General features: G+C 49.3%; 1 long non-coding RNA gene across 1 annotated transcript; it reads left to right on the forward strand.

The window, feature by feature from the left end:
• Positions 1-1,102: 1,102 nt before the first annotated feature.
• On the forward strand, positions 1,103-7,214 carry LOC147303080 (uncharacterized). The gene is made up of 4 exons (XR_015127016.1): positions 1,103-1,403; positions 3,385-3,585; positions 5,598-5,776; positions 6,985-7,214. It is a non-coding gene; the product is annotated as an uncharacterized LOC147303080 (long non-coding RNA).
• The last annotated feature ends 280 nt before the right edge of the window (positions 7,215-7,494 follow it).

Genomic DNA, 7,494 nt, shown 5'->3' on the forward strand with positions numbered 1-7,494 from the left:
GGAGCCCCCCTGGTTCAATCCCAGTTGCACAGCAGTTGTGACCAGCTTCTGTCTGTGTGCTTTGGTGTGTGTGAGTGTGTGTGTGTGTGTGTTGACAGAGAGAGAGAGAGAGAGACAGAGAGAGAGAGAGAGAGAGAGAGGGAGAGATACAAAGGAATGTAATTCAAATTTTGCACTTCAGACCTTACTGTGTGTGTGTGTGTGTGTGTGTGTGTGTGTGTGTGTGTGTGTGTGTGTGTGTGTGTCTGTCTTTTACACAAAAAATGCACTTGCAACAACTTTAATATGGAATGTACTGGACTTCCCAGCTAGGCGCCCTCCTGTGGACGACAGGTGCAATCCCAGTTGCACAGCACTTGACCAGCTTCTGTGTGTGTGTGTGTGTGTGTGTGTGTGTGTGTGTGTGTGACAGACAGACAGACAGACAGACAGAGAGGGAGATTCAAAGCATCAGGACCAGGAGATGACACAGTGCTCCAAAGGCCTGGTTCTGCTGCCTCCTCCTCCACCCACCTGCTGCAGACGCTTCTGTGAAGGGAAACTGCTACATGTTATGTCACCGATCCCTGCCATGCTGCGTGTCGAACGACCCGGCAGGGCCTGCTGAGTACAGTGGTGGTGGACCCAGGCCCTCTGCACCTTCCTTTCTCCGACTGGGACCGTTTTGTCCCATCCTTTTTGGTCCGATTCGCCATATCTCCAGAACCGAAGAAGCCATCGGCGTGGCCTCTTCGCCACAGCGTCCGGCACCCACCAAAACCCCCACCTAGACACCAACATCAGCCCTCTACACCTCTTACTTTTTCAGTTATTCCACTTTTGTCCCATCCTCTCCTGGCTTTTTCCCCATAACCTATCATTTAAGCCTCATCATACCTGCCGTGGGCCACTGGAGGGAGACAAATCACCATGCACTAAAATTCAAATTTTGCACTGCAAACCTCACAGTGTCTGTGTCTGTGTGTGTGTGTGTGTGTGTGTGTGTGTGTGTGTGTGTGCGCGCTTTGGTGTGTGTGTGTGTGTGTGTGTGTGTGTGCGCGCTTTGGTGTGTGTGCTTTGGTGTGTGTGTGTGTGTGTGTGTGTGACAGAGAGAGAGAGAGAGAGAGTGACACTTGCTGTGTATTTAAGAAACAAACGCTCAAAGAAACCAAACAGAATGACACAGGCAGAAAGACACTGTTTTATTTTGGTAACCAATGATGCATTTCTTATCCCCTTGTACAGGGCCTTTTATGACAGGAACAGGAACCACAGAGCGTCAGCCGCACACATCGAAGCTGCACAGGGCACACGCGGCACCACGCAGAATAAATGACGTTCCTGGGCCAAGGCCGAAGCCCAGCCACCCGCTGCCTCCTCGCCGCCTCCTCCCGGGACCTTCAAGGACCACCCACCAGCCACTGGTACACATTCCAATCTTACACAATGGCCCCAGCATCACAGGGCATCTCCTGACATTAAAATCTATCCTGATTTCTGTTGTTTTTCCCTCATCTCTGAGCCGCTGAGTGTGAGTGTGTGTGTGTGTGTGTGTGTGTGTGTGTGTGTGTGTGTGTGTGTGTCTCTCTCTCTTTTACACAAAAAACACATGTCAGTTGTTAAGGAAAATGTTATAAAACACTTCTTCAGTAAAGACTCAGAGAAGAGAAACACACAGAACTTCTTGCTAGCAAGGGCAGCCTCCACTCTAAGAGACTCCAGTGAGAGAACTGCCCCGGTCTTTATTTTATACTCCATTGAGCGTGTGTGTGTGCGTGTGTGTGTGTGTGTGTGTGTGTGTGTGTGTTGACAGAGAGAGAGAGAGAGAGAGACAGAGAGAGAGAGAGAGAGAGAGGGAGAGATACAAAGGAATGTAATTCAAATTTTGCACTTCAGACCTTACAGTGTGTGTGTGTGTGTGTGTGTGTGTGTGTGTGTGTGTGTGTGTGTGTGTTGACAGAGAGAGAGAGAGAGAGAGAGAGAGGGAGAGATACAAAGGAATGTAATTCAAATTTTGCACTTCAGACCTTACAGTGTGTGTGTGTGTGTGTGTGTGTGTGTGTGTGTGTGTCTGTCTGTCTTTTACACAAAAAATGCACTTGCAACAACTTTAATATGGAATGTACTGGACTTCCCAGCTAGGCGCCCTCCTGTGGATGACAGGTGCAATTGATTGTCAAAAGCAGATATCTAACAGCTTCTGACACTTTGTACCGCATTGAGCCAGCAGAGGGAGCCCCCCTGGTTCAATCCCAGTTGCACAGCAGTTGTGACCAGCTTCTGTCTGTGTGCTTTGGTGTGTGTGAGTGTGTGTGTGTGTGTGTTGACAGAGAGAGAGAGAGACAGAGAGAGAGAGAGAGAGAGAGAGAGAGAGAGAGAGGGAGAGATACAAAGGAATGTAATTCAAATTTTGCACTTCAGACCTTACTGTGTGTGTGTGTGTGTGTGTGTGTGTCTGTCTTTTACACAAAAAATGCACTTGCAACAACTTTAATATGGAATGTACTGGACTTCCCAGCTAGGCGCCCTCCTGTGGACGACAGGTGCAATCCCAGTTGCACAGCACTTGACCAGCTTCTGTGTGTGTGTGTGTGTGTGTGTGTGTGTGTGTGTGTGTGTGTGTGACAGACAGACAGACAGACAGACAGAGAGGGAGATTCAAAGCATCAGGACCAGGAGATGACACAGTGCTCCAAAGGCCTGGTTCTGCTGCCTCCTCCTCCACCCACCTGCTGCAGACGCTTCTGTGAAGGGAAACTGCTACATGTTATGTCACCGATCCCTGCCATGCTGCGTGTCGAACGACCCGGCAGGGCCTGCTGAGTACAGTGGTGGTGGAATCGGCCCGATCGGACACTCCTATCTGCCACTTTGACCTTTTTATTCCGTCAAATTTGGACCCATTTACACCAAGTCCAGAACCGTTGGTGCTATCGACATGGGGTCTTCACCAGCGCGTGCGGAGCGGCAGAAACACCCCACGTAGACACCACTTTCATCCCTCTACGACACTTACTTTCCCAGTTATTCCATTTTATTCCGTCAAGCTCTGGCTAAATCCCCTTAACCTAACCAACCCTAATCATACCTGCATTTGTCCACTGGAGGGAGACAAAAACACCAAGCTCTGAGATTCAAATTTTGAACTGCAGACCTCACAGTGTCTGTGTGTGTGTGTGTGTGTGTGTGTGTGTGTGCTTTGGTGTGTGTGCTTTGGTGTGTGTGCTTTGGTGTGTGTGTGTGTGTGTGTGTGTGTGTGTGTGACAGAGAGAGAGAGAGAGAGAGAGTGACACTTGCTGTGTATTTAAGAAACAAACGCTCAAAGAAACCAAACAGAATGACACAGGCAGAAAGACACTGTTTTATTTTGGTAACCAATGATGCATTTCTTCTTCCCTTGTACAGTGCACCCTGAAGCCGTGTGTGGACCAGGAGATCAGCAGAACAGGAACCACAGAGCGTCAGCGGCAGACATCCAAGCTGCACAGGGCACACGCAGCACCAGGCAGAATTAATGACGTCCCTGATCCACAGCTCAAGCCCAGCCACCCGCTGCCTCCTCGCCGCCTCCTCCTGGGACCTTCAAGGACCACCCACCAGCCACTGGTACACATTCCAATCTTACACAATGGCCCCAGCATCACAGGGCATCTCCTGACATTAAAATCTATCCTGATTTCTGTTGTTTTTCCCTCATCTCTGAGCCGCTGAGTGTGAGTGTGTGTGTGTGTGTGTGTGTGTGTGTGTGTGTCTCTCTCTCTTTTACACAAAAAACACATGTCAGTTGTTAAGGAAAATGTTATAAAACACTTCTTCAGTAAAGACTCAGAGAAGAGAAACACACAGAACTTCTTGCTAGCAAGGGCAGCCTCCACTCTAAGAGACTCCAGTGAGAGAACTGCCCCGGTCTTTATTTTATACTCCATTGAGCGTGTGTGTGTGCGTGTGTGTGTGTGTGTGTGTGTTGACAGAGAGAGAGAGAGAGAGACAGAGAGAGAGAGAGAGAGGGAGAGATACAAAGGAATGTAATTCAAATTTTGCACTTCAGACCTTACAGTGTGTGTGTGTGTGTGTGTGTGTGTGTGTGTGTGTGTGTGTGTTGACAGAGAGAGAGAGAGAGAGAGAGAGACAGAGAGAGAGAGAGAGAGAGAGAGAGAGGGAGAGATACAAAGGAATGTAATTCAAATTTTGCACTTCAGACCTTACAGTGTGTGTGTGTGTGTGTGTGTGTGTGTGTGTGTGTGTGTCTGTCTTTTACACAAAAAATGCACTTGCAACAACTTTAATATGGAATGTACTGGACTTCCCAGCTAGGCGCCCTCCTGTGGATGACAGGTGCAATTGATTGTCAAAAGCAGATATCTAACAGCTTCTGACACTTTGTACCGCATTGAGCCAGCAGAGGGAGCCCCCCTGGTTCAATCCCAGTTGCACAGCAGTTGTGACCAGCTTCTGTCTGTGTGCTTTGGTGTGTGTGAGTGTGTGTGTGTGTTGACAGAGAGAGAGAGAGAGAGACAGAGAGAGAGAGAGAGAGAGAGAGAGAGAGAGGGAGAGATACAAAGGAATGTAATTCAAATTTTGCACTTCAGACCTTACTCTGTGTGTGTGTGTGTGTGTGTGTGTGTGTGTGTGTGTGTGTGTGTGTGTGTCTGTCTTTTACACAAAAAATGCACTTGCAACAACTTTAATATGGAATGTACTGGACTTCCCAGCTAGGCGCCCTCCTGTGGACGACAGGTGCAATCCCAGTTGCACAGCACTTGACCAGCTTCTGTGTGTGTGTGTGTGTGTGTGTGTGTGTGACAGACAGACAGACAGACAGACAGAGAGGGAGATTCAAAGCATCAGGACCAGGAGATGACACAGTGCTCCAAAGGCCTGGTTCTGCTGCCTCCTCCTCCACCCACCTGCTGCAGACGCTTCTGTGAAGGGAAACTGCTACATGTTATGTCACCGATCCCTGCCATGCTGCGTGTCGAACGACCCGGCAGGGCCTGCTGAGTACAGTGGTGGTGGACCCAGGCCCTCTGCACCTTCCTTTCTCCGACTGGGACCGTTTTGTCCCATCCTTTTTGGTCCGATTCGCCATATCTCCAGAACCGAAGAAGCCATCGGCGTGGCCTCTTCGCCACAGCGTCCGGCACCCACCAAAACCCCCACCTAGACACCAACATCAGCCCTCTACACCTCTTACTTTTTCAGTTATTCCACTTTTGTCCCATCCTCTCCTGGCTTTTTCCCCATAACCTATCATTTAAGCCTCATCATACCTGCCGTGGGCCACTGGAGGGAGACAAATCACCATGCACTAAAATTCAAATTTTGCACTGCAAACCTCACAGTGTCTGTGTCTGTGTGTGTGTGTGTGTGTGTGTGTGTGTGTGTGTGTGTGCGCGCTTTGGTGTGTGTGTGTGTGTGTGTGTGTGTGTGCGCGCTTTGGTGTGTGTGCTTTGGTGTGTGTGTGTGTGTGTGTGTGTGACAGAGAGAGAGAGAGAGAGAGTGACACTTGCTGTGTATTTAAGAAACAAACGCTCAAAGAAACCAAACAGAATGACACAGGCAGAAAGACACTGTTTTATTTTGGTAACCAATGATGCATTTCTTATCCCCTTGTACAGGGCCTTTTATGACAGGAACAGGAACCACAGAGCGTCAGCCGCACACATCGAAGCTGCACAGGGCACACGCGGCACCACGCAGAATAAATGACGTTCCTGGGCCAAGGCCGAAGCCCAGCCACCCGCTGCCTCCTCGCCGCCTCCTCCCGGGACCTTCAAGGACCACCCACCAGCCACTGGTACACATTCCAATCTTACACAATGGCCCCAGCATCACAGGGCATCTCCTGACATTAAAATCTATCCTGATTTCTGTTGTTTTTCCCTCATCTCTGAGCCGCTGAGTGTGAGTGTGTGTGTGTGTGTGTGTGTGTGTGTGTGTGTGTGTGTCTCTCTCTCTTTTACACAAAAAACACATGTCAGTTGTTAAGGAAAATGTTATAAAACACTTCTTCAGTAAAGACTCAGAGAAGAGAAACACACAGAACTTCTTGCTAGCAAGGGCAGCCTCCACTCTAAGAGACTCCAGTGAGAGAACTGCCCCGGTCTTTATTTTATACTCCATTGAGCGTGTGTGTGTGCGTGTGTGTGTGTGTGTGTGTGTGTGTGTGTGTTGACAGAGAGAGAGAGAGAGAGAGACAGAGAGAGAGAGAGAGAGAGAGGGAGAGATACAAAGGAATGTAATTCAAATTTTGCACTTCAGACCTTACAGTGTGTGTGTGTGTGTGTGTGTGTGTGTGTGTGTGTGTGTGTGTGTGTGTGTTGACAGAGAGAGAGAGAGAGAGAGAGAGAGGGAGAGATACAAAGGAATGTAATTCAAATTTTGCACTTCAGACCTTACAGTGTGTGTGTGTGTGTGTGTGTGTGTGTGTGTGTGTGTGTGTCTGTCTTTTACACAAAAAATGCACTTGCAACAACTTTAATATGGAATGTACTGGACTTCCCAGCTAGGCGCCCTCCTGTGGATGACAGGTGCAATTGATTGTCAAAAGCAGATATCTAACAGCTTCTGACACTTTGTACCGCATTGAGCCAGCAGAGGGAGCCCCCCTGGTTCAATCCCAGTTGCACAGCAGTTGTGACCAGCTTCTGTCTGTGTGCTTTGGTGTGTGTGAGTGTGTGTGTGTGTTGACAGAGAGAGAGAGAGAGAGACAGAGAGAGAGAGAGAGAGAGAGAGAGAGAGAGGGAGAGATACAAAGGAATGTAATTCAAATTTTGCACTTCAGACCTTACTCTGTGTGTGTGTGTGTGTGTGTGTGTGTGTGTGTGTGTGTGTGTGTGTGTGTCTGTCTTTTACACAAAAAATGCACTTGCAACAACTTTAATATGGAATGTACTGGACTTCCCAGCTAGGCGCCCTCCTGTGGACGACAGGTGCAATCCCAGTTGCACAGCACTTGACCAGCTTCTGTGTGTGTGTGTGTGTGTGTGTGTGTGTGACAGACAGACAGACAGACAGACAGAGAGGGAGATTCAAAGCATCAGGACCAGGAGATGACACAGTGCTCCAAAGGCCTGGTTCTGCTGCCTCCTCCTCCACCCACCTGCTGCAGACGCTTCTGTGAAGGGAAACTGCTACATGTTATGTCACCGATCCCTGCCATGCTGCGTGTCGAACGACCCGGCAGGGCCTGCTGAGTACAGTGGTGGTGGACCCAGGCCCTCTGCACCTTCCTTTCTCCGACTGGGACCGTTTTGTCCCATCCTTTTTGGTCCGATTCGCCATATCTCCAGAACCGAAGAAGCCATCGGCGTGGCCTCTTCGCCACAGCGTCCGGCACCCACCAAAACCCCCACCTAGACACCAACATCAGCCCTCTACACCTCTTACTTTTTCAGTTATTCCACTTTTGTCCCATCCTCTCCTGGCTTTTTCCCCATAACCTATCATTTAAGCCTCATCATACCTGCCGTGGGCCACTGGAGGGAGACAAATCACCATGCACTAAAATTCAAA

The sequence above is a fragment of the Aulonocara sp. 'chitande type north' Nkhata Bay genome, linkage group LG22 (assembly GCF_057382095.1).
Source record: "Aulonocara sp. 'chitande type north' Nkhata Bay isolate Kocher_YH1m ecotype deep benthic linkage group LG22, A_spYH_male_GT1.1, whole genome shotgun sequence".
Classification (NCBI taxonomy): domain Eukaryota; kingdom Metazoa; phylum Chordata; class Actinopteri; order Cichliformes; family Cichlidae; genus Aulonocara; species Aulonocara sp. 'chitande type north' Nkhata Bay.